This window comes from Hirundo rustica, chromosome 8 (assembly GCF_015227805.2).
Source record: "Hirundo rustica isolate bHirRus1 chromosome 8, bHirRus1.pri.v3, whole genome shotgun sequence".
NCBI lineage: Eukaryota > Metazoa > Chordata > Aves > Passeriformes > Hirundinidae > Hirundo > Hirundo rustica.
In genome coordinates this window covers 10,529,584-10,557,259 of record NC_053457.1, presented here as the reverse complement: position 1 = coordinate 10,557,259, position 27,676 = coordinate 10,529,584, and the positions used below count along the sequence as shown (strand labels likewise).

The 27,676-nt window shown below is 38.0% G+C and overlaps 1 long non-coding RNA gene across 2 annotated transcripts in view; it reads left to right on the top strand.

Annotated features, from left to right (window-relative positions):
- The window catches only part of LOC131378595 (uncharacterized), a 183,908-nt gene that overhangs the window by 83,348 nt on the left and 72,884 nt on the right, over nucleotides 1–27,676 (top strand). The gene's annotated exons all lie outside the window — the stretch shown is intronic.

The window sequence follows — 27,676 nt, the reverse complement described above, 5'->3', positions numbered from 1 at the left end:
GGAGGAATGATGAAGGATGTAATGTTTGTACACCTGTGTGTCTCACAGATAGATGGTAAGACCATGACATTTGTTCTTGGTTTTACTGGAGTCTTGCTGCATCACCTTGTGAAAACTGCTTCACGATTCTGTCTCAGCTTTCCTGTCTCTCCAACGATGCTTATAAAACACTTGGAGATGTTGTGGTGAATACTGTCACAGGAATTAATAATTCTCAATTCAGAGAAAGTAAGAGGCATATAAACTTTGGGAGTAAATGCCTTGCTGAAATAGTGAAAAACTGTGTGACAATAGGCCTACACAGTAGGACAGATAATGTGTTCATGGTATCATTATACATATATATAGATATAAATAAATGAGAGAAGAGGTTAATTTTATGATTTCCACTGCACTTCAACTGCACATTTTAAGATGACTTAAAACTTTCTGGTGTTAAGGCTGTGCTCACAGAATGGTTTGTTTGCTAAAATATTTGAATTTCTGCTCACATTTTCCAGAGTTCTGATAATGTGCCTTCCTTTCTGTGTGCTTTCAGTAAAACAAACAAAAAAATTAATTCATTAAATGTCGTGCTGCTTTGGATGCAGCCCAGGACACAATTGGCCCTGTGGGCTGCAAGGTTGAATTTTTGTCAACCAACACTCTCAAGTCCTTCTCCCAAGGGCTGCTCTCAATTCAATCTCTCTTTTGCAATCCATCCCAGCCTGTGTTTGTGTTGGAATTGCCCTGACCCAGGTGCAGGACCTTTTCTTGGCCCTGTTGAACTTCATGAGGTTTGTGTGGGCCCACCTCTCAAGCCTTTCAAGGTCCCTGTGGATGGCATCCCTTCTCTCCAGTGTGTCAGCTGCACCACACAGCTTGGTGTCATTGAAAACTTGCTAAAATATGTGAAATCAATTGCAAGACCCTGTATGTTTTTGTTCTTCGTATATAGTTATAGTAACAGCTTTGTGTGTTGGTAACGACGTAAATGTTCCATACTTAAACTCCTAAACTCTAGTTCTAAGAAAAACATTAAAACTCACTTTAAGATAATGCAACATGAGTTTACATTTCCCTTGAGAAAATTTTATGTAACACTGTCAGTAATTCCCTGCTGAAATAATTGCTGCCAACACTTGGCTTCTGGACTTGTGGATTCTGTCAGCTTTTGACAAAAGAATTCTCTTTTGCTAACTGAAAGTTGCTGATATGAAAATGGCTGTTGAAATCTTCATGAATTGCCTTCTTTTTCTTAATTAAAGGTTTCTAAGTAACTTCTTTTTGGGTCTGGAATATGAGATGATAGCTGGCAATACTTTGCTGAGATAATTCCCTTCATTACAAAAATAGTAACAAGAGAAGGTTTTTTCTAAATATCAATAGATTAGAGTCATGCACACTGTCAGATAAAATGTAGTCTTCATATATTCAACCTGGTTCAATTAAATAATCTTCTTTAAAAATAAGTCCAATTCGTATCCTACAGTGTTTTGTTTCTACTAATTTGCTGCAGTCATAGTAGCTCAAAGACCTTTACCGGTTATTAGCTTTTTGAAGTAATTTAGATGTTAATTTTTCTTCCTTGTGAGAGAAAAATAATTGCTGTATACATGAGCATAAAATTATTTAGAGCAGGTAGAAGAACATGAAAAGAAAAAGAAATAATAATTGTGAGCCTGTAGTGTTTCTCAGTGCTCAGATGGCCAGCTTAAAAAAAGTGGTACTGGGATTTTTCATTCCGTCACACATAGCATCCTTCTCTCTTAGTTGCAGTCTGGATGGGTGGACAAGCAGATGAGTGAGAAAGGAGGGGGTTGTACTCTGCCTGGGTGCCAGTAAGACAAGCAGTAGCATAGAGGTCAGTCCTGGGCCCCTCTCCGTGCAAGTTTTTAAGCAGAGGTGTGGATGAGGCTCAGCAGGTGTGCAGGTGATGCACACCTGGGGGGAGCGGCTCATCTGCTCGAGGGCAGGGCTGCTCCTCACACCCAGGCAGGTTGGAGCAATGGTCTGATGGAACCACGTGGAACACAGCAGGGACACGGGCAAAGTCCTGTCCCAGGAAGGAGACCCTACCAGCAGGGCAGGCTGGGCACTGCAGGGAGCAGCCCTGTGGAAAAGGCCATGGGGGTCCTGCTGGGCTGCCGGTGGGACATGGGCAAGGAAAGTGCCCTGGGTGATGCCTTGGGAAGGCTGACCTGGAACCGAGACTGGACAGAGCTAGAGAATAAAGGAGATATTTATTAAAAGGCCTTTAAGGGTACACCTTGGGCAGAACAAGAGCCTGACATGGGCTACACCCAAGGTGGACTGAAAATGGTCACAAAATGGACACTGGTCACGAGGTCTCACACTTTTATAAGTTTTGGTCCATTTGCATTTGGGGTTTAATTGTCCAATTTTAGCTTGAGGTTATGAAGTCCATCCTTCTTGTTTTCTCTCTTCATCCCACCGCTGTTTGTGCTTTTAGGCCTGAAAACTTGTAACCATTGTCCTTGGTCCTCAGCAGGAAAAGGATTTGTTTTGTCTCCCTACTCTGTGAAGGGAGCTGACTGGCACTTCATGTGAGGCTCAGAACCACAGCCCTGGGCAGCACAGAACCTGAAAAGCATGAAAACTCAAACTTAAGGCATCAGCAGCAAGTCGGGCAGTGACCACTTGGGCTGTGTGAACAGGAGCATGACCAGTGGAACAAGGAGAGGGAATAATCACCTCCAGCTAGCACACTTTAGAGGACATCTGTGTGGACAGAAGGCTGGAAAGCAAATTTTCTCATTGTCAAAAGGAGTAGGGCGCATCTGGTGATACAGAAGAATAAGAAACAGTTTAAAAAAATTGAAATGTTGGGCTTTGTGCTTTAGATGGTCAAAGCATATCACAGGTGTTTTTATATCCCTGAAGAGACATATTTATGTTACTTTTCTACCACAACCAAAAAAGTGAAAGAAGATCTCATTTGAATCCTCAAATCATTTCCTCGGATGCTTTCACAGACTTCTGTAGCCTTTACTACATCTTAATTGGATACATGAATGCCTTATAAAGTGCAAATAGAAGCTTTTTTGCTCAATCTATCAGTCTGAAAATTCAAAAGTTCAAGCAGCAGTGTAAGTACCCTCTGAAATGTCCTATAATTTAAGAAAATCCTTATGCTTCCTAAATTAATTTTTGCCCTAATTTCTCAATATATTAGTGGAGAATATTAACTGGTGGACTTTCTGATTGCTGTGCTGATCAAAAAGGGAGGAGTAATTTTTTAAGTCTCTTTGAAGAATAATGAAAGCAAATGAAAGATGAAGGAATTTGATAACATCAAAAAGAATTATAATTTGATGGTGACTTTTCCTTTTTCTACTGGTCCATTTCCTGTTTAGGTTAGTGTGTTCTCAAACATACTTTGGATGGATGGATCCAAACTATAGCCATGGATCTAGATGCACAATAAGAGAAAGCCAGTTCAAAACCAAATTTCTTGGCAAATTTTAAAGCTGGTGTTTCCCTGATGAACAAAAGAAATTCAGAATTTATGCCATGTTGCCTCTAATCATTAGCCTTCCCCATAATTTCTGGAATTTATTGGATAGCTGTAATATAAAGTACCATTATGAGTTTCTGTTTTGGATTACAGTATGATTATATGCAGTGTATAATTTTTGAAAATTTTAAATCTGCCGATTTACTGCAGATAAATGTTTAATTGGATCTTTTAATGAAAAAATCATCTTTCTTGGATTGCACATCTCTGGTAGACTGCATTTGAATTGGCAAAGGCAGGAGACTGTAATTAACTCTGTCATGGTACTGCTGTTGGTTAAAAGATTTTCCTGAGTGCAGTAATTGTCAAAGCAAGCCCAGCCCAGTAACCATGGTGCACTCTCAGCTAGGCAGAGGTATTGAACAGGCTGGTCCTTTTGGTTTTGGGTTTTTTGATTGCTCTGCTACTCACACTGACCAGAAATGTAATGGTCTACAAATGTAAAGTTGCTTAGCAACAATGAGTAAAATACTAAGGGTCCTTTTAATTTTGTTGTATTTATCATAGAACTTTTGTGATGTTTACATGTGAAAAATAATATTGGGTGTTTTTAGTATTCATAAAAGCAAAAGGATGCAGAACAGTTTAGATCAGAGCTATCCATGACACAGGTGCATCAATGCATTTTGATGCTGCATGCATTGTTTGAATTGTTTCTGGAGTCTTTGTTTTGCTTTGGGGTTCTGTCATAGTTTTAATTTTAAATCAGGCGGAAACACTAATTAATGTAGTGGTTTTACGTTTACTAAATTTTGGTCTTGGTATTTACTCTTTTTGTGGGAGAGAGACTAGGAGAAAAACAAAGCAAGCTCAACTTCAAAATTAACAAATAGTTTATTAACATGCACTAAAAGAATAGAAAAAAAGAAAGTTGGAAAAAAACAAAAATGGAATGAAACTTTAAAAGCACTTTTCCCTCCCCTTACAAACTGTTTACTTTCTTACCAAACAACATAAAGAGACAAAACTTGTAATTTTCAGTCAGTTTCACTATCTGATAAGTCTTTCATTAATTCATTAGGGGAAGAGTATCTTTTTGAGTCATGGATCCCACTGACAACCTAGAACAGTTCTCTTGTGGGTTTTAAACTGTCACAAAAACAACTGCGCGGAGAAACCTGTCTTTGTGACCCTCCCAGGAGCAGGTTCCCAAGCTGCTTAGGGGTCATGGGTCTTAGACTTTTGCATACTGGGGTGTCACCTTTTAAAGATGAGTAACTCCAAAGCAAAGGGTTCTTCATTTCAAAGTACAGAGATATCTTCTCACTTCTTCACTGGCGCAGGGGGCTTCTCATCTTTATCTCTGTTCAAGCATCTTATAGGATATTACTTAGTTCATCACAAACACCTTTGCTTAAATCTACACACAATTTAAAACAATCATCTCCCCAAATGCCTATCTTTCCCATGATTTAAAGGAATGGCCTAAATATAGAGTTCATTTTCATGGCTCAAGTAAGAATAGAACAACCAACTCTTCAACCCTCTGTCCCAATAGTCTTTTCACTCTTGCTTTACTGACTTCATGCTGTTGTTCTTTATGTTCACTCTGTCCTTTCTTACGCTCTCAGAGAAGGGCTGAGCTCTGGAAGCTTCATGTTGCTAAGAAAGAGTTAAATCTGCTTGGAGTCTTTGTTTCTCCCTCTGTGGCTCCTGGTGTTAGATGTTCAAGGGCGTGCTGGTGAGGGAGGAAGAACTCACACAGAAACATCAGAGATGGGAGCACTCGGGCAGTCTGGAATCACAAAAAACCAGGCAGGATCATAAATGCCTTCTCAGGCCACCCCTCAGTGTAAATCAGGGTGGCTTCAGCCCGAATGGTGCCCATAGCTCTTATCAGGGGCCCAGCAGAGATCTCTCCCTGCTCCAGAGAAGTCTGAAGAAAGCAGCTGTTGCAAAACAGCAACCTCTCCTTTCCCCCCTTTCACCCGGGAGCCGATGGAATTCGGCCAGGCCTCAGGCCAGCTCCCTCCCCAAAAGGAGGGAGCAGCAGGCCCAGCTCGATGTTACCTGTCTCTCTCTGGCCAAAAGAAGAAGAAAAAGGACCCACCTACAGGAAATCAAAGGGTTTTATATAGTACTTCCCAAAGTCGCAGCCAACAATTTCAGTAGTCAGAATAGATGTCAATATTCTAACTAACTCTCTGGTAGGTCTCTGTCTCTTCCAAAGCAATTCCCAGGTCCTGGCCTGGAGAATTATTTTACATTCTTTTATAACTAAAAAACCAAACTGTACTAATCTATGGAAGGTTTCTTTTGTGGTTTTGTTTTGGGGCTTTTTAAACAAAATAGTAGGCTATTTACTCTCTTGCTTCTTCCGGTTTTCTTGGAAAATAACAGCGTGTGAAACTGCTTTCTTCTCCTGCATTCTGAAATGACCTTGTGGTACCAGTATGCTAATATATTCAAATGAGGCATTATGTTTCCAAACCTACTAGCAGAGATTAAAAAATGCCAATATACTAAAAATAGAATACTTTTGAAATGCGGGGATATAAATTTGACTATATTAACTAACCTAGCAGTCAGGTTCTGAAAATACTTGTTTTGTCAGGACAATCTGGGAAGGTTGGAGCCACAGATGTTTCCACAGCAGCTGCATTGGTTTATTGGGAGAGGGGAACTGGGTTAATTCTGTTGTAGAGTAAAAGCTGAGAGCCTGGGTCATGTTCCTCCATCAGCCAGAGTATTGCTGGAAATGGAACTCAGTAGAGATGAGCAGAGGCACTGAGATACAGCTTTGCCTCCAAAGCCACAACCATGCCCACCTTTCTGTCTACACCATGCTCTCTGTGCATTGCAGACGCCTTTCCTCTCTTTCCATGGCACATGGAACTACAAACTGCCTCCACAAAACCTGAGAGCAGCAGCACAGCTCTCTCCAACCCTGAGAGCAGCCGCGAAGGGTCCAAGAACACCTGCTCAGGTTGGGTGTGCCCCAGGAGGGTCTGAAACAGTTGCTGGTTTTCTTCAAAGGCTCAGTATGCCAATCAAGACCAGAAGTAGCAATGAATTGGTCTCAGAATGATTACTTCAGTTCTAGAACTGAGTATTCTAAGAAATACCTATTTGTCAAATATTATGGTCAGATCCAATTTCTTTTAGGCTGAAGTCTGAATAACTTCATAGGTCAATATAAGCTTATCACCAATAGATAGCAGGAAGAATGTTGTGATCCTGTAACGTTTTGTAGCTCTAAAATATTTCCTGATTTAGCCATTGGCAGGAAAGAGCAGAGCAGTTCTGGTTAGGGGCAGAAAGGAAAAAAAATAAGAAAGCATAACTATTTCTGTCTTCCATTACTGATCTTTAACACAATTTTGGATTTTTTTCAGGTCAGGCAGTTCTTTTGCTGGTTATTATAGGTTAACAGATTGAATCAAACTTTGCTTATGTATTGCCCTGCAACAAAATGCCACCAATGGCTAAATGCAGGTAGTAGGCCAATACCAGTTCTTGAAAAGAAAATATATTAGCATCTAAATATGGTTTGTCTTTTAAAATTATGTCAGTCTCTAAAACAGCCCTTTCACAGGAGTGTAGAGGTCAAAGATTTTTGTTGAAGGGCTCTGAATTTTTCCCTGTTTCTCCTGTAGGTTACAACAGACGTTGAGGGTTTTGACTGTTTTTTGATACAAGGTCTTAATGATTTAAATTATATAAGATGAAATATAGCTGTAGGTTGGATAAATATAGAGAGCAACTTAAAAATACAATAATTTGGAGGAGCTTGGTTACATGTTCCCTCATATAATAGTTTTAATTTGTAACCAGGCAGAAACACCAATTAAAGTAATGGTTTCACGTTCGCTAAATTTTAGTTGCCAAATTTAGTGTAGTGGTCTTAGGGTTTATCCTCTTTTTGTGGGAGAAAGATTAGGAGTAAAGCAAAGCAGTCTCAAGCTTAAAAGTAAACAAATAGTTTTATTAACACACACTAAAAGAATGGAAAAGTTGGGAAAAACTAAAACAAAACAGCAAAACAGAATGAAACTCCAAAAAAACCCTACTCTTCCCTCCCTCTACAAACTCTTAACTTGCCCACAAACAACATAAAGAGACAAAAACATATGCTTTTCAGTCAGTTTCACCATTTGAAAATAGTCTTTCATCAATTCTTTAGGGGAAGAGTCTCTCTTAAGAGTCATGGATCCCACTGACAACCTAAAACAGTTCTCTTGTGGGTTTTAACTGTCACAAAAACAACCGCCCAGGGAAACCTGTCTTTGTGACCCTCCCAGGAGCAGTTTCCCAAGCTGCTTATGGGTCATGGGTCTTAGACTTTTGCATATTGGGGTGTCACCTTTTAAAGATGAGTAACTCTAAAGCAAAGGATTCGTTATCTCAAGGAACAGAGATGTCTTCTCACCTCTTCACTGACGCAGAGGGCTTCTCATCTCTATCTCTATGTTCAAGCATCTCTATGTTCTATCATCTATGTTCAAGCATCTTATGGGATTAATATCACTTAGTCTATCACAAAGACCTTTGCTCAAATCCACACACACCAATCTAAACAACCATCTCCCCAAATGCCTATCTTTCCCATGATTTAAGGGGATAATCTAAATATAAAGCTTATTTCCACGGCTCAGTGAGAAGTCCAGCCTAAAATGGAATGGCAAACTCTTCAATCCCTTGTCTCGATAGTCCTTTCACTCTTGCTCCACTGACTTCATGCTGTTTCTTCTCCATGTTCACTCTGTCCCTTTCTTTTCTCTCTCAGGGAAGGGTTAGGCCTTGGAAGCTTCATGTTGCCAGGAAAGGATTACATCTGCCTGTTAAATCCTGACTGGGAAAAATGTTCCACAGTCCTCCCTAACTAAGGAAAACCAAACTGTGCCAACCCATGACACCACAGAATCTGTATTTAATACAGCTTAATAGAATTAATTGCCTTCATTTATCCTTTAGTTATTTTGATTTATTATGGATAAACTATCTACAACCACCTTTAGCCATCACTGAAATTTTGGGGTTATGTGCATGGCTTGCATAAAAACATTTTTTGATCTCTTTATAACTAATGATTAGCTAGTGCCCCAGTATCATATAGCAGAATAGCAGAATAATCTCTAATCTCTTGAGGAAAAATTTTCTGCATCAGATGTAAGCCTTAGTTCCTTTAAAAAATCTGCACCTTCCCCTGGTGTCAACATGATTTTTCTACTTTTTCATCTGCCAGAAAGTTATTGGATCAGTGTTATCAATATATGCCTAGAACTATTAACATTTGGGTGTAGATGAGAAGGGTGATTATTTGGATTGGGGTTTTATCAGACTGTTTTTTTCTAGTTCTTGTTATATTAACACCAGATGAATCAATTCAGAGACAACTAGAGTATTTGAAATATTATGAACATGCTTTTTAGTTGTCTCTTTGTTTTCTTGTTTTGACAAGAAAATAAGAAAAGAAAACATTTATTAAGTTTTCTAGCCTGTTGAAATTTCTATTGCCTGAGCACTTTATTTGTGTACGTAATAGGAAACTATGATTGTTGTGACTTTTCTGGGCTCTGCTTTCAATAACCTGAAAATAAATTTAACTAACTCATAACATTACTGTGCGTGAACCCTCTTCTCATCCCCCCTCGAAGACAGAAATGTTCTATATAGTTTTTCTATATGAGAGTTTTAGGCTGGGCAGCTTTACGGGTGGATTAGTATTTACTAGATACCTTGGAAGAGTGGATAGCTAAGTTATACATGCAGGATTCTCTAATTAATAATACATAATTAAATTTTAGGCTTTTCTCTTGCTTGATGCATCCAGAGAGTCTTTGGTGGCTGTTTACTGATAACCCTTTCTTAAACACCAAACTGAACATTATGATGTTTTTACCACATTGTTTGTTTCTGCTTTGGGTTGGCAATAACCATAATGTAGTGCTCTCCCCGGTTCTGCCTCCCTCAGTTTACCCATCTGCTTTATTTAAAGGCAGGAATTCCATCTCCTCTGATGTTTTATATTTACTATACAAAGTAGGTTAAGCTCTTCTGTTCTCTGATATAAATTCTTGTCTTGAACAGACACTTCATGCAATATTACTGATCATATTTGACTGATGGTGTAGATTATTTCAGCTTCTTAATGTCTTCTTTTTTCAAACTTGACTCTTTATCAATTAGCATGTGAGCTTTTCCTCCCCATCGTCTCCAAATGGTGAGCTTTCCACTTAATAACAGAAATTACTTCCTTCAAATTAATCCCATTTCTGTTTTTTCACTTCCAAAAGCCAACCAGACTATCTTTGTACAATTGTAATCCACATTCGGTTTTAAAATGTCACATTTTATGTCAATAATGGCTGTCATTAATGCATTCCTACTTCATGTTAGTTAATGTAACATCAATATGTAAATTATCAGTCTTCATATCAATCCTTCAAGAACTGGTAACCTCCTTGTGGTCCTTTTTTTTTTTTTTTAATCCCTACCCCTTATAATATTTTCATTAAATAACATTAACCATAGCTCTTTTAAGCTACTCATTCTCCACCATAACAAATACTTGTGTGTAAGCATATAAAAATCATTACTAAAATTCAAATCCATAATGTCTGCCTCGTAATCAGCTACCTTTTCAAAGAGAGAATATTAAGCTATTATATCTATTTATTGTACCTTGCACAGCATTTGTTGCATTTTCCCCCATATTGTTCATGGGAATAACGGTTTTCATCTGTAATGCCTGAATCTGTCTCTTACTGTTCTTTAACACAGCTATTCCATCAGAATATTAAATAAATGTGCCTTTTTCTTTATGAGATAGAAACCTTTATGGTGGGTGAGAAGTCAGTCAGCATTTATGTGCGTACCTTTTTTGGGGGTGGGGGGTGGTGGTTGTTGCAGTCTGCCTGGGAGAAGCTGAACTCGACCCTCCTGAAGTAGATAGGATTAAACAAGTTTTAAACAAAGCTCTGTACAGATAATTGTGGCATCAGAAATGAGCTGACTAAATTTTTTTGCCTTCAGGCTGTGAAGAGTTTCACAGCTTTGGTTTCAAACACCTGCATTGTTTAATTCAGGAACTAAAGCAAGTTGGAGATCATTCAGCTCTGTTTACATAATACTCAGCCATGTCTCTGATTTTCAGTGTTACATCTGCTTTAAAGATGATTAGGAGTTACCTGAATAATACTCAGCCATGTCTCTGATTTTCAGTGTTACATCTGCTTTAAAGATGATTTGATGGCAAGCTGAGAAACGCTAAAATAACGTTGGAGTTACGATCAAAGTGTGTGTACACTTGGTATTGGTAGTTGCCACTTTCAAATAAACTTTAAACTCCTGTGCTTTAGAAGAGGCACACAAAATGTGGTGCCTGTCTGTCCTGTCTCCCTCGGGCTCTGCCCTGCATTGGCAGAAATGTTTGCTGTCACCCAGAACCATGCTGGAGTAGGAACTGCTCTGACTTTCAACCATATGAACTGGCAACAGTTGTCTTCTCCACTCTGTAAACTCAGATCCTTGTCTTCCAGCCAAAACAGTCTGGGTCTTTTTGTAGGTTTTTGTGTTTTTCTTTTTTTTCTCAGTGTCAGATGTGAACAGCAAAGGAGGAACTTTTTTAGCCTTCATAGCCAGATTTTGTACAGAGAGTGCTAAAGCTGCAAATGGCACAAATACTGGAATTATCATGTGTGTGGGCATGTAACAGGCAAAGGAGCACCAGCAAGTCAGTTCTGCAGGGGGAAAAAAAGAAGAGAGGCAGACAAAGCTAGCAGGAAATGGGGCCAAACAATATTAGTTCAGTTGTTCTCTTATAAACACTTCGTTACTTGAATTGATTCTGACCATAAAACCAGGTTCAGTTTCTTCACCTCAGGTAAGCACACATAAACCACCTACATTTCAAGATTTGACCTTAAATCAACTCTGGGCTGTGGAACAGTTTGGTATAAGTAGATTTACTTAGCTGAAAGTATAGCAGATAGCTATTGGTAGTATGACTGGTATTAAACACAGTATTCCTAATAAAGGGGAACTCCTTTCTAGGGAAAGAGGAATAGTTACCCTTGGTGAGGCTGCAATTATAAAGTTGATTTTTTTCTGTCATGTTTTAAAGAGAAATTTTACTGCCTTAAAATACTTTGACATCTACTGAAAACAGACCTTTTATAAATTAGGCTAAAGAGCAGAGGCCCTGCTGATCAAGGAACAATAATTTTGCTCTAACCCACCTGGAAGTACAGGGTGACAGACCTTTTAAGATATAGTGCTCTTATGATTTATTATTAAAAATATATATTTAAAAATTACTACAAAATCCTGTAATACTTTCAACTTTTTTCAGCTGTTTGCTTCCACAGTGACATGAGGAATTAGGCACAGTAGTGTGCTAGTCTTTCCAGGAGCATGTGTACTAAGTGGGGGACGGTGGTATTTGGCATTTTTGTGTATTGTGCAAATATATGGCGTATAACTGCTGTAATTTAATAAAGGTCACAATCTTTATGTTAGTACCTTGTTTTGACACAGTTAAAATTAGATTGAAACCTGCTTTTTTACCTTCTCCAGTTCTCACACAAGAAACGTTGAAACTGTATAGATCTTACCAACAAGAATGTTCCTGCTTCTGTCCCAGCAACCCTTCTGCAAGCAGTGATGAGGGGGAGCACACAATGGCAATTGTAAACACTTCCTAAGCACTGGTAGCCTTGTATGTCATTTATTTATGTTTGTGCACTTCTCTAACATTGGTGTGCTACCTTAAGAATTGAAGAAAATAGTTATTTTTCCTGCAAATATCCACAGAAGGTAAATCTCTGGGAGAGACATGTTGCCACCAATAGTTACACTCCTTTGACAGGGAAAGAATTTATATGTGTGGTAAAAAAGGGATTATGAATTCCACTGTGGATGTTGTAGGGAAAGGGAGGGAAAGGCTGTGGCTTTTCTCTTAGCCCCTCTGTGTTGTGCATATATATATGCAGTGATGTGATAGCTTGGCGATCTACAGTATTTATGTTGAGATGAGCATCTCCTTGAAAACAGAGCTATTTAGTGGTAGGAATTGCAATGGAACACAATGGACTGATCAGAAGATGAAAATACCGGCATTTTTTACTTTTTTATTTAAGTGAAAATGGGTGAATAAGCCTAACTTTTGAGAGACATAAATTTGTCTTTAATATTTTCTGCATTTAGATGGAGTAATTTTCCACATTGGTTACAAGTGATTATCATAGTGTTAGAACAGAGCATTTGTGCATATGTGATGACAGAAGCTGTTTTGGGATGCAGGTGGAATTGCACCCTGTTCAAGTGAGTTTGCATGGCCAGCTTACATTACCCAAAGAGCAATTGCATGCATGCAGCTCACAAAATGAGCTCCAAACCTCCAGTGAGTTCCCCTAAGAGAATGGGCCTGTTAATTCAAGCAGTTTGATGACCTGCCAGGAACTCTGGAGTAAAATCCTGTCTCTGTGAAACTCCAGTGGGAATCTTGCTATTAACTTTGACAGCTGCAGGATCCAGCAATATATTCTGAGTAACTAGTGCTATGTTCGGCTCCTATATGCAGTAGTATTGTCAAATTAGAGATACTTATAATTTTACTCATTTATTAAAAATATACCAGAATTAGGGTTAAATAAATGCCATAAGTAAGAATGACCATCGATTAATGAAGGAGAATATTAAAAATAAGTAAAAAATATAGTTGAATCTGGTCTAGTGCTGGGAGTACATGAGTGAAGTAATACCTTTTTCTTCTGTCTGATGCTAAGTTTCATGGATATATGGTAAAAGGTTTTGTTCTATCACTTGTATTGCAAAGGTCTTGGTAGTGTTTAGTTTTCTACTTTTCATATTAAGTACAAAATGCTACTCTGTATCTGTGACAGTTCCTCTGGAAAGTAAAGAAGGACTAAGAAGCTCCGTATTTTCATGTTTGCTCTGCAAAGCTTTATTTGAATGCAACTAATTGAATAATGTCTGCTACATTTTCTCTGCAGCCTCTGACATATTCAGAGCTGTATAGTGTGCCAAATAAATGCATTCTTATACAATATAATTATATTCAAATATCATTGTCACTGTCAAACCTATAAAATATTTATCCAGCATGTAAAATATTGAGTATTAAAATCTATTTTTTTAAGAGGAAAATCTTATATCTGACAAGTAGTTTTGAAAAGAATTTAAAATGTGATTGGGAAGAGTACAGTGGGAATGAATTTTTTTGAAACATTTTATGTAGCAGTTTGGCTTACTTTTTATTTAGATTCAGCTTACTTTACTAAAAAAGCATTTTTGAGTAACAGGAACAGAATGTACATTTCAAAGAATTCATGGGTGATTTTTGCTTAGCCAGGCAGAATTCATGTGGGGATTTTTTAGCCACTGGGCAGTTTAGCTCTTCTCCCTCAAGTCTGTATTTATAAATAGGTGTATAGAACTTCATAGGTGCACTGCTCTCTGAACCAAAGTTGAAATCATGATGTAATAATCCAGGGGTTTTCTCCACTAAGTGCTTTCCAAACTTTGGCTTTGCCATTTGCTGAACCTGTTTTGCAGGCTCAAAAGAATATCCCAGAGTTACAAAGGAATCTTTACCAACTCCTGTGCAACATCCTATAAGTCTTCACTCTTTGCAGGCTCGTTCATTATTTCCTTATCTGTAACTAGAGAGAGAGTTAAAAGAGTACTCTGGACCAGATGCACAAAGGGTGCTATTTCCAATTTTCATAGTGAAGTGCTTCAGAGTTCCAAATGAAGGCTGGTAGTCTTCATATTTCACTTTTGCTCACTTTGGGATTGGCTTTTTTTTTAAGTTCTATTTCACTCATAAATGTAGATTCAAAAGACAGCTGATATTTCTGTCCATCTACAAGGAGAAGGAAATAACTATGAATTTGTATTCAGCTCAGCCAAGGGCAAAGTAAGAAAGGAATAGTGTCACACTACGAAGTAACGCAATCCATGGGCAGGTAGAACCCTGGAAACAGATCAGAATGCCTTTGGAGTTTCTCTGTCATTCTTTAATGATGGACCTTTGCACCAGCTAAAAACGTGATAAAGTGGCACATGAACTTTGAAGTCTGATGGCATTTTTTAGTGCAAGCTGAAGAAAGGAGACTATATAATTACCATGAGATTTTGGGTTTTTCCAGAGGAGTCTGCCCAGCTAATCCTGAGAGAAATGGCTGTAGCTCTCAAAGCTGAGCAGTTACAGTGTGAACTTAGTTGAAGTAATTTAATTACTGCCTATTCATTAGAGAAACAAAGATCTCCTACAAATCACCATATTATTTGACGCTGGATGAATGGTAGCTATTGACATTAAATTGTAGGGATTTAATTGGTTTCAATCAAATTATCTTCTAATGCTTTCCTGTGAGTTTTGTGTGGTTGAGTAAAATATATCTGTCAATTGTAAATTAACACAATTCTTGAAAAATAAGTTTAAAAACTTTGACAGAAATGTTAAATATTATTAGCAGACTTGGTTATTCACTGGATACCAGAATCTATCATATTAACTCATTCCAGGCATATTGTCTTGTTCAGTCATTGTCAAGCACTTCTTTAGCAAACACAGCACCTCTTTCCCTTTTGAAAATTACTGCTTGATTCAGGGATTGCCTGTCAAGGGTTTTATAGAGTATAAAAGCATTCTAGGTAAAAAAAAAAAACTTCTCTGTTGTGCTTGTTTGAGGTAATCACCCACATCACCTGGGCTACAGAGGAGGAAGGCATGTCCCTCTAAAAAGGGGAGCTATGAAGGAATCCCCTGAGAACCTCCTGTGAGAACAGAACTACCTGGCTGAAAGGCTGATACTTCTTGAGCACAGAAAGTAATTATATGTCATTCTATGAAATGGAGCTTTGTGTAAGTTACACTTCAGTAGTCAGCTTTGTGCCCAAGCAGTTGTGGAGCAAAATAACTATACATATTTACTGTGTTTCTGCTCAGGTTTCTGATGTAATCTCCATTGTCTTCCCAAGAGGGAGTTTTGCTACTGTATTCAGCAAGAAATGTGAATGTTTTTAATGAAGATGATGAGCATTGAGAGGCCTCATAGCACGGTTCTGTACAGAAGGAATTGTAGATGATGCTCTTTGTGTGTGTGTGTGTCCTGCTGCCTTCAGCATCGCTTGCATGCCTCTGACCTCCTGACTGAATCACCCCTTCAGAGTTATCCCTGTCTGCTAAACTGGCTCTTTGCTGCTTCCCAGAAGTACTTTATCCTTAGCCATCCCCACACTGAAGCTCCAGGTGTCGCAGAGTTGTAACCAGCCACACCTCCTGCAGTTTGCCACGAGTGGAGGCAAAACACATCACCACAAACTGGGCTCTGTGTGCCTATGCAAAAAAAGAATGAGTAGTTGGATGTTTCACAATAGCAAGAATGACACATTTCTACTTTCTTTTGTTACTGAATTATTTGCTTTAATTTATTTCAAGAGAACAGGCAGTCGTTTGCATCTTGCAGTCATCCAGTCTAGGAATTTTGTGATAAAAAGGCTAGAATTTAAGAAAACCTCTATGCTGTGATCCCCAGACTTCCAAAGTAATCTATCAGTGTTTCTGAATTTATACATAACGGATATGTTAAAAGCAATTTGTGCTGTTCTATTAAAATTCTAGAAATCACCTTTTTAGTGAAATCTTAAATTCAAATGACTTTGTGTGTAGAAATAACTTTGTCAATGTAGATGTTGAATGAAGGCTCAAGGTACTGTGCTGTTGTTACTCTTTCCTTGAGTGTCCCATTTTAGATTCAAAGCAGAGGGGGATTTGCAGAACAGGACCTAAATCAGATAAGACAGGTAGATCGACTATCAGAAGGAGAAATGAGGGATATGGAACAGCACGTTCCACACCTCATTTTAATTTGAAACACAGTATTTAGGTCTCGTGGAATGCCAGAATACTCTTTCATCCCATTGACGCAGCGTAGCTCACTATCAAAATTAGAAATCTAATCAAAGCAAGTTGTAGGGCTACAGTCATTGACAGTATATTTTAGCTGATTTTTTTTTTCCCCCCTGGATTTTGGGGGTTTAACGTATCTTAATGCCTAGTTCCATAAGCTAGTTCTCTTAAGAGAAAAGAAAATTCTTGAAAAGAAACATCACTCTTGTTGATTATTTCTTAGCTGGAGTTTTTAAACTGTCTTTTGGGTTTTCCTTCAATTTTTATTTTCAATGCAAAGAGAGCAGAGGTCTCTTGTTATTTCCATGTCTATTTAGTCTCTCAAAATTTTTTTTACTCTTACATTCTAGCTCCCTTAGTAAGTGATGACGGCATTGAGAAAATATTTTTAGATGTACAAAAAAAGAAAAAAAATATATTTATGCTTGAGGAAATAAATAATTTCCTTGATATCATGGAGTAAATAATTTCTTCAGTGGTCACTGCTGTGGTTTGGGTATCGGACTTAATAACTTAGTTCTTTTATTCATTATACTAAATCCTATAAATCCCCAGAGTGATGAAGAAAAGTCTATCAAATAAAAAGGCTGACAAGAATTAATGTAAAAATGTCCTTTGTTCTCACAGCACTGGACACAGTTCCTCATTAAATGTATTGGAGGAGGAGTAGCAACAGAACTCATCTGCATACCCCGGATAGTTTAATTTTATTCAGTGGATTTAATTGTTGTACCTGCAGACGGAAGATAATCTGCTGCGTGCCACATAAACTTTGCAAAGTGGGAAATTCACTTTAAATTGCTTTGCTGTTGAATCCAATTTTCATCCTCACTGAGGGAGAAAATATTTTTTGTTATGAATGGATGGTTATATATTTTAATTACTTCACCTTCACCTCTAAGAACAGCCCTAACAAGTAGTTCCTTATTTTCCACATAGTGCTCCTAGCTATTTCTAAGATACCTGTGTGTTCCAGGAATTGTTCTGAATAAGTGGGAATTGCTATCACTCTGGGGAATGGGGCTCAAGTGTGGCAGCCCTTTTCATTTTCGGTCGTGATCAGCAAGCCGTGGGCCACGTCTCATCCTAGAACTCAGTAAAGTTCCACAGAGAATGGATTCAGTGCAGCAGCTGGATTTCTTTGAGCGCCTGTGCGCAATCAGTAGCTTTTTCTCTGTTTCAAAGATAGGCTGGTGCACAAGGGCTGATTTGCTAATGCTGGGGAAATGCTATTTGACCAGAAGTGGAGGGGAGGAATGCGTGGCTTCTTTGCCTCTGCTGAAAACATACTTCCCTCTTATGTGGCAAATTGGCATTTAGCTCTTTCATAGCTCCTTATATACCAGCCCTGAGGAGAAAACTGTCTTTCACAGAAACTGCAAGAGCCTGTTGTAATCTCCCACATTTAACAGAGATGGGTAGAGCAGGGGACTGGGGAGCAAGCACGAGTAGGACTGTCCTTTGCTCAGTCAGTGAGGTTACTGTGGGTGTTGTTTCAGCTGTGAACAGAATGAAAGCCCTAAAGCACAGGAAAATTATCTACAAGCATGCACACTGTTAACCTATCAGGGAATGAATAATTATTAAAAAGGGAAGCTTGTAGTGGGGCTGGGCAGAGTGAAGTTGTTTAACATTTTGATTTTGTCAGGGGAGTGGACCTAATCTGGAAAAAAGACCTTGAAGATTTTTTTTTTTTTTTCAATTGAGGGAGGAAAAGAATGTATGAATTATTTTTCTTGTTTGGTTTTTTAAGTAATCAAATAGGACTGGACATTTGGCACCCATATTTGTACAGTGCAAACACTAGGAAGTGATTTGTGGAGGGTTTTTTTAGAGTTTTGGGGAAAAGAGGCCCAGAATCTCTTTTACTGTGTTATAAATCTGTTTTAGAGATGTATAGATCTGTCTCAGCCATGCCCTATTATGCCAAATTCACGATACTCCTGTGTCTGTAACATTTTTAGAGGTTGTGTTTTTTCTGTAGCTGTAGCTAATTACATTTTGTTGCAGTATAATTTCAGTTATTGTTTTAAATTGCTATTTCATCTCTAAAAGAAATGTTGGCAAACAGCGTTGCTGTGTTTTATCATTCCTTGGACGCTTTTACAGTTTCTTAGACTGGAGAGTGGAAAAAGAAGAGGCGAAGGAAGAAGGTTGCACTAAACCAAAGCACTCAGCCAAGAAGGTTTGGAAACAGCAGGTTTGATTAAACCTGATATTCCATTTGTGCCTTCCTGTGAGTGCAGCTTGTTATATAAGGAATCAAACAAAACAAAGGGGTTCTGTCAAAGACTTGTAGGGAAAATGAACATGCAGTTTCTAAAGCTACCCAGTGTATTAATTTGCAGGTAATCTAGAGGATTTGTCAAGCTTCACACAAAGAAATGTACATCATAGCCAGAACCTCATAGCACAATAGTAATAAAGTCAAAGGATCATTTCCATCATGAAAACCATCAGTTAGATTTTTTTTTTTTTTAAAGGGAATTTTGGGCCAGAAGTGTGGTTAGAGTTTTCATGTTTAGAATTTCTTCCTGTTGTTTTGATAAGACCTGGATACATAAAATTAAACTTCTCTTTTCTGCATTAAAGTTTCAGGCTTTTCCCAGTCTGAAGCATAATTTAGTGCATTTTGATTTGAGAATTGTGAAAACAATTGCTCTACTCCCACACTGTCATTAGTGGTATTTCCCCCCCTTCTCTTCCCTTATGATACCCAGAGAATTGAAATTGTGTTGTTCTCTTCAGGTCTCCTGAGCTGAATCCATTTCATGCTGAAATCTGTGGAATTTGGAACAGCTCATTGTGCTCTCAATATATTCAGGGGGGAATTTTCTTCGCATGAGAATTATTTCTGTGCTTGAGGAGGGCTGCTGCTGTGTATCTTGGGCTGGAACTATCCCTTAGATATGACTTCAGCCATCTGGGAAAGAATTATTTAATTAAAGAGTTAACTGTACCTTAGGACAGAGAAATGTAAGTGCATACATCTAAGAGAGAAATGTAGGCCACACTTTCACAAGGAACACCATTTGCGAAAAAGCAGCTGAAAAAAATTCCTTTGGGCAAATGACTGCCTAATATTTTAGGACTGAGAGAAGAGGTAAAAAGGAGACTTAGGTGTGGAAAGAAGGGACTATTGAACATCAACAATGTTCTTTATAGATCAAAGATGAGTTTGTTACTGGAATAAATTTTATAGCTCTCTTCCTAGATAACATGGCAAATTTTAGGAAAAGCTCCTTAATGAAGACATATAAATAGCTTTTACAGTGAGACTCCAGGAATCAATAGGACCGGCATGTATTTTGCTCCTGGTCTAGAAATGCACATTTATGGATGAAAACAAATTTTGTTTTCAAGTACTTGTAAGCATAGAAGGTGAACCTACAACAAGATCCCATAGCATCAAATCTATAATAGAAAAGAGAAAATCCTCTATTTCTATGTCATGGCAAATCTCTATCCACTAGGAGATTTTTTCAAGTTGTTGTTGGGGTTTTTATGTGTTTTTTTTGTTGTTGTTGTTGTTTTCTGTTTGTTTAAATTACTGTAATTATACATAAGAGAAAAAGAAAATACAAAGAAGTGTAAGAATTTCTGGGTAAGCATGAGCATAAATGGCAAGGATACAGAGTTATGTTACTTTTGCATTTCAAGCTGAAATCATCTATAGTTGGCAATCTGCATAAAAAGTACTGTGACATTCTTTGATATCTTTCTGGTATAAAAATCTTCAGCACTAGATGTCAACGTGACCTTTAGACTTATGCAAGGCAAACAGCATCCCTTGTTACATTTGCACGATGAAGGTTCTCATTGCTGAATATTATTTTGTGTCTTTGTATTGTTGATTTCTCTCCAAAATGAAGGGTATTGAAGCCTAATAGAGCTTTTCAATTTAGGGGGATGGTCAATGCTTACCAAGGGGTTGAGTTACACTTTATTTATCTTGTAATTCGTGAGGCTTTATGTCTATCCAAAGGTTTTGGAATGGAGTGATCTGCTGGGATTCCTTTGCCTTTCTTCTTCCTGCACCCTCCTCCCCCCATTAATTCAAGTGGGTTTTTTTCCAACTGTCTCTGAGGAGGATTTGTATTAAAATATCTGTTCCTACAGTTTTTAGTATAGCATTAAAAAAGAAGAGCCTTAAGAGAAAAAATATAAATTTTTTTATGCTTGGTGGTTTGTTTTTATATTTTTAACAGGGTAAACTACTGTTCTGCTTTATGGCTTTAAAAATTTTATTTGTTAGTGCATAATGAAACAGTGGCATCGTAGTAAGTTAATTTATGCTGTTGGATTTTGTCCATGTCCTACTGTGATGTGAGCATGTATTTGGATTTTATTCTGCCTATGGTTATTGTTGTGTGCATGTCACAATATGAAAGGATTAGTACATTTTCTTTCTTGTGTCTTTATTTCCCTGTGTTGTAGACGTGAAAAAGAGGGTCATGTAGGTGCATTTGTTTTAAGATTATTTACTGCAGTGCCAGAAATATAGATAACGTGCAAATAAACATTGATTTAACTTATAACTTCTGGGAGATTTGCAGTTACAAAAACTGTAACTGCAAACTGGTGCAGTATTTACAGGCATTTCTCAGATCCTTCATAAAGCTTTTCTTAATATGGAAAAACTTATTTATTCCTATCTGTTTCTTTTTTAAACTACAAACTTGCCATTGCGTTATGGCTTTGTAGAACTTTGTGAAAACAAATTCCTTCGCTCAGAACCCCAAAACCCTAATATCACAGACTGAATACCAATCACACAGCAATTTTTATTCTTCAATACTTGTTTAAGGACTGTGAAATATACATACAGAGTAATTAACTCATTTCAGTGAATAAAGATAAAATTTTATTACTTCATTATTAAATCTATAATCAAATAGAATTTTATTTTATTTATTAAAAGAGGGCATTCTTTTAGAAATAGCTAATATTGCCGTAAGGATGATGATGATTGTTATTACACAAACCTATAAAAATATATGGCCTAAACTAGAGAAAGAACAGCCTTAGCTTATTTCAAATGTGACAATAACTTCCTGACTTCTTTTTCATACTGCCGATCCAATGGACTTCAGTTTCTATGAGATTTTTACCAGGCATTTGCACTGAATCTCCTATGTCATTGTTGCTAGTAATAGAATTCAAATTCTGGCTCATAACATTCCTAGTAAGAACTAGAATTTATGGCAAGTTGGATTTCAGGAAAAGCAGGAGCAATGCAGACATTGTTGGTGCATTCCAATGCAATATATAAAGCCATTCCTAAGAAGATTGAGCTGGCTGTTGCTTGAATAATGGATGGCTTAACCCATTTCTCTCTGGGCTCTGCATTTGAAAGATTATTTGTTCTCATTAGCACAACACATAAAATCTATTTCTTTCCACACTGTGCTGCACTTTTATTGTTTTTTTTTTGTTTGCTACTGAGATGTACACCCATCAGTGCAGGATCAGGTGTCAGTCATGCTCTGTCATATCCGATTTGTTTTGCTCTCTCTTTGGAACTTTCTTTCTTAATTTCACAGGTGAATTTGACATTCAGGGTCTCTTCCTGTGATGATTATCCAGAGATAATGAATGCTGCTTGTATATGCATGTATTTTCACCTTAATATAAAAAAACTTTTGACATTCAGAAAATAACACATCAGTCATAGACTTCTAAATATAAATATATTAATCAAAGAGACCTTGATTTCTCAGCGCTTCATTCAAATTATGTTTATTTGTAAATCTTACTTTCCAAGGAAAGTATAATTACCTATTTGATATTATACCTTTATGAATTTTCACTATAACTTTGGTATCATTACAGTTTTATAGGGAGCTAAAAGAATAAAAAAGACAAGGTATTTCAGCTGGAAAAAGGAGTGAGAAAAGGTTGCTAATAGCTTTGAATAATTTCTCTTTTTGGCAATCAGTTGGATATTGCCATATGGAGCTTGAGATGAATGAATAATTTTACCATTGATTTCACTGGGGCCTCTTGCCAACTCCCAGAGCAGAGCCAGGGCACAGGACCTGCAGCAGCATTCTCTGAAATGCCTGGTGGAATCAGGCCACAAGAGGAGAGGGGGAATAGCGTGCCTGAGGAGTTACTTCACAGTATGATAGGAGTGGCTACAAATAACACTTCACTGTTTGTGTCTTTACAAAGATGAAGGTGGAAAAAAAGCCATGGGAAAGGTCCAGGTTCCATCCTGGCATGGCACAAGAGCTAGAGGATGTGACAGAAACAGTGCTCCAGAAACAGTCACTTCCCACATCATGGAGGTGCCTTTCTTAACCATGCAGCAAACCGCATGGGTTGAGGTTAAATACAGTCGATAACTCTGTCTTGTTATGTTGTTGTCTAATTTAAAACTATTTTTAGTACTGATCTTTCATAGTATTCCTAAGTTTTTCATGAATAAATGAAGCAGCAGATCACAGGAAATACTCAAAGGTTTCGAGTGAGGAAATCCACAGGGCAACCTTTTAACTCTCTAAGGCAATTAGAGAATCTCTATGAATGGCATTTCCCCTGAAATGCATCCTGATTTTAAAGTGAGTTATAGCATATAATATTTACATCCATTTAGCATATAATATTTACATCCGTTCAGACTTTGCACCAATGTGTAAGAATAGATGCTTTCTTGGTTCCATGTACATAATGTGGTGAGGTGAGGGGAGGTAAACCACTTAAGTTCTAAGAACATGGTTCATAAAGGGTCCATGAATCCCAGCTCAGAATGGAATAAGAGAAAATATTCTCAGTCTGGACAGTCATGCAGTGCTTTTGTATTGCTCTGAGTTGATGTCTGTAATATTTTTAACTGATGCGGCATTAAAGAACTGGAAATTGTAAGTTGGTGTAGTGCTGTTATCTTCAGCGGCACTCACTCATGCCAGCCAGGAGTTAACTCCTAAGGGGGAAATGATGCATGCATGTAAGGCACATGCTATGTAACAGGCCTAATGTAATTTGGTGTGATTCCAATTAAGCGCTGGCTTTAAGGCAAATTCTGGAAATTGGCTAAAATCCTTTCACATTATGAATTAGATTTTCTTAAACGTGCACTTAGTGAAAAACAAGAAAAACAGAACTAGAACAGAAGGTAATAATCAAAGGCACATGTGAAAATGTCAAATACACTGGATTTTGCAGGCAGTAACTACCATCAGCATCTGAAAGGGAAGTCATGACTGAGCTGGGAAATCGTTTAAACATTCAGACTTGGAAGTAGCTGGGTGCATGAAGAATTTTCCAAGTATTCTATGTACAATAGCACAATGTTATTAGACTGCCTAAAATTATGCAGGGTTTTTAGGATTTGGATCTTAAGAGAAAGGAAATCCAGTTCTGACTGCTCAGTAAAGGGGGCAGCTGGCAAAAGGCAAAATGGAGCTGGAAGCTCAAGTGATAGCTGATACGGGAGGGTTCTTGGTGTTCATTCCAGATTGAGATGTCTTTTAAGCCTCCTTTCATGAAATTTGTTCTCTTCCCTTTCCTTGGATATTAACTGCCAAGAACTGAATTAATCCTGTACATTCAGATGTGAGGGAAGAGTAGGAGAATTTCTCCTGTCATTAGATGTCACAAGTTCCAGCTTCCATGTCTTGTGAGCTGTCCTCCCTATTTATTCAAGTGTGTTTCCAGCTGCTTTTCCCTCCTTGCATCATTGGTTTCTTGCAAGGTCTAAACCCATGTTGCTTTTTCACTCATCCTTCCTGAGGCTATAATATGCTTGTTTTCTGCCAAAACTCTTTTGCCTCAAGTGCTCAAAAAACGTGCAGGTGTCCAAAACTGGCATTGCTGGATTAGCATTTGGACTCAATCTTAAATGTCTTCTCCCACTTGAGAAGTCTGTGTTTCTGTCTGTAACCCAATTGTAGCCCCCTCCCCAAAGTGAGGCCCTTGCAACTCCCCAGCCCAGGGCAGGAGGCAGCCCATCCATAGCTTGGCCACAGCTTCCACCATCCGTCCACAGCCTGCCCCGATTTTCAGGCCTTTTTTCTCCAGCTGGAGCCCAGGTCTGGGGCTTGGCAGCAGTGCTGAGCTGAGGGCAGAGCTCAATGTGGTTCAGTGGCGCATTTCGGGGTGTGTCACTCTCTCTTGAACTCTGGAGACATAATTAGAGATAAGAGTTGGTCCATCAAATTTAAGTGCCCAACATAAAGGATAAGGTATAGAACATCCTAAAGCATTTTGTGTATGTTAGTTCTTCATTATTTTCAATCAAGCCTGCAAATGAGCTGTGTAAGGAGAGTACATCAGTGGAGATTGCTGTGTGGTTGAAGTGCACGTGAGTACTATTATGTACATGCCACTTTCTGTCTGCTCAGTTGTATTTTCCACTTAGAGGGAAAGCTGGTGGAACAGAGATTGACAATTTGTTCTTGAATTTTCTGGAAGGTAGCCATTGTGACTGCTCGGCCAAAATCAGTATGCAAGTTTCAAAGTACGTCCAATTTCCAGCTCTCTTTACAAGTGTGATTTGCTGTGGTAGTGAACCGTGCATCAAACTCCTGTCAAAGCATTCTAAATGGCCTTTCTAAACTTCTTCTGGAAATGTAATTGGAATGTTAATTGTAATAAGTTGAGCGCTGTGACATTCTCATAAATCTGGGTAAAGTGCAACAACTCCACATTTATACTGCTCTAATGAAAAATACCAGCACAGGGTCTAATGAAAAACATCAAGGCAGGGTCTTAAAACATAAATGGTGAACAATTTCTTTGAAAACTAGATTTGTATCTGAAGTTTCATTGATTTGAATTGAAAAGTAAAACTAGCTTCATATTGCTCCCTAATCCACACAGTTAATTTCTTCCCTGGAGGGGTAAGGGTGTAATGGTTCACATGGATAGTGATCTCAAACAAAATTTCACCCATATAAAAGGTCAAATTCTCTTGTTGCAAGCAGGCTAAATTCCAAATAAAGCCATATATCTCAGATTCACTACTAGTTTAGATAGAAAATTGTTTGCACAATTGTTTGTGTACTCTAAGAGTAGTTGGTAAGAAAATTGTTTTTTTATCTAAACCCTAGAAGCCTATAGGAGTACATGATTACTTTGGGCTAGATCATTCTCTCCTGAAGAAAGCCTCAAATAACAGTGCCTTCCCAACAGGAACTTTCAGGGAGGAGTGTCAGAATTTATCTGCTGTCAAATGGGTCAATAGAGCCAATCCTATGAACACTCCCAATTTTTTCCACTGCGTTCTGTTAGCTTGGGGAATGATCCCAAGGTCTCGTGTCTCCTTTTAATGTGGATTTCTGTGTTTGGAGGCGACTTTGCATACAAGTCCCAAACTTACAAATTTGCAATCTTCCCAGATGGAGGAAGGAAAAGTGTGTTTCCAGTGTTCCCCTGGCACAACTGTGTAGCTCCTCTGGCCAGAAGGGTGTGTTGGGTTGGCATCTGCAGGGGCACAGCTGTCCCCAGCCCCTCAGCTGTGAGGGACTGGCTGTCCACATCAGCACACCCCAAAAGTCATGGCTGGGGGGGAAATATGCAGCCAGTTTCAAAAAGCTCTGTGTACCTGTGTTATACAGCAGCAGCTGCTGTTGGAACTTTAGAGACTTGAAAATTTTGTATCATTAAAAAAGAAAATTTGATTTGCCTCCTGAAACTTCTGACAGGTTCATAACAGCAGCAAGATAATGGATATAATTAATTCTCTGAAATGAAGTAGTAGAAACAGTAATAGTAACACTAGTGTAATGTATTGCTCTGATTTTTTTAATGTTAATTATATTAATGAGTTATTATGAGGTTAAAATATTTAAATAGAGCGGCTTGCACTTTTTCTAATTGCTGCATTTGTATATGATATAACCTGACAAATATTTGTACAAACAGACTTTGTCTTTTCCAGGGAATATAAAGATATTGCAAGTAACGTATGCTGGAAAAGAAACTGTCTGACACACCAACAGTTTGAGTTTTAAGCATTTAATTAATGCTTAAATGATCTTCTACCCTATATTCAGAAAGGTGCAAAACCCAATAAAAAGCTGTATTCAATTGAAAATTTAGCCTGAAATTTGGAAAATACAAATGATTACCTTTCCTCTTCAATGGATTTTACTAGGCTTTAGTCATATTTCTTAGTCTTGGTGGCCCAATCTAACATCTGCAAAATGAAAATAAGGTATCTGGGAGAGATTATTGTGGCATTCCCGTTAATTCATTTATAAATGTTCAGAATTAAAGCAAAAAGCTGTCATAGAAATACCTGTGCATTCTGACTTGAATATAAATTGACTAAGTAGATGTCAGAGATCCAATTTGAAACATTAGTAAAACTATGTTTATTTATTGATGGTATTTCATTTGCGTTAGGTACTGCAATAACACCATGGATAATAGAGTCCCCAGAGGATGTAAGACTTGCACAAATACAGTTTTGAAGAGAACTATTTGTTCAGAAAAAGATAGCCATTGAAACAGCAGCACATGGTATAAGTCTCATTAAAAGGTAAAAAATTCTCTGAGTATATTCCATGTATATCAATGCAACTGTCCAGGGAGCAAGCTGGAGATTCTGGCAGTGTTCAGACCATGTTCCCTCCTATCACAGTGCCTTCTGGCAAACTGAGGGGAGAAATGTCTTCTGTTTTCCATCCAGAAATTACCTGCTGCTTTCCCTGGAGCTGGTCACTCGGTGCCAGTGGACATCTGGCCTACTCTGTTCTGTACATAGATGACAGAAGTGCATAGTGCTCTATTTCTAGAATTTTCCTTGCCGTCGACACTTCATTTGCAGTAATATAATTTAATATTAAGTACTGTAGAGAAGGATGCCTCTATGACTGTGTGCAACAAAATGCACAGCTTGTTTTCAAACTGCTTTCCTTTTTCTACTTGAAACATGTCAGGGTGCAGTGAATATCTTCTGCAAGCGTAGCCATATGCTTCCCCTCTGCACCCATGTCAGGACCCATATGCTTGCCTGAGTTTGTTTTCTCTGCATGCTCCAGGATTTTTCTGTGGTCTCGTCTCCTTATTTATCTGAAAATATCTTAGCTTCTGTTTTGAGCTAGAATTTGTGTAAGGAAGAAATTATTTTTTAAATTAAACATACATTAAACCTGATGGAAAATTATAAAGCTTTTTAAAAGAGCCAGGATAGCATTTTAGTTCAGCAAATTCTGCATTGCCTAAAAGAAACCAAATGAATTTTTCCCTCACTAAGTATTTTAAGGTTTAGGGAGATGTGTTGCAGTGATGCTTTAGTGCTTAACAGCTTGTGCACTGATAAAGAACCTTTA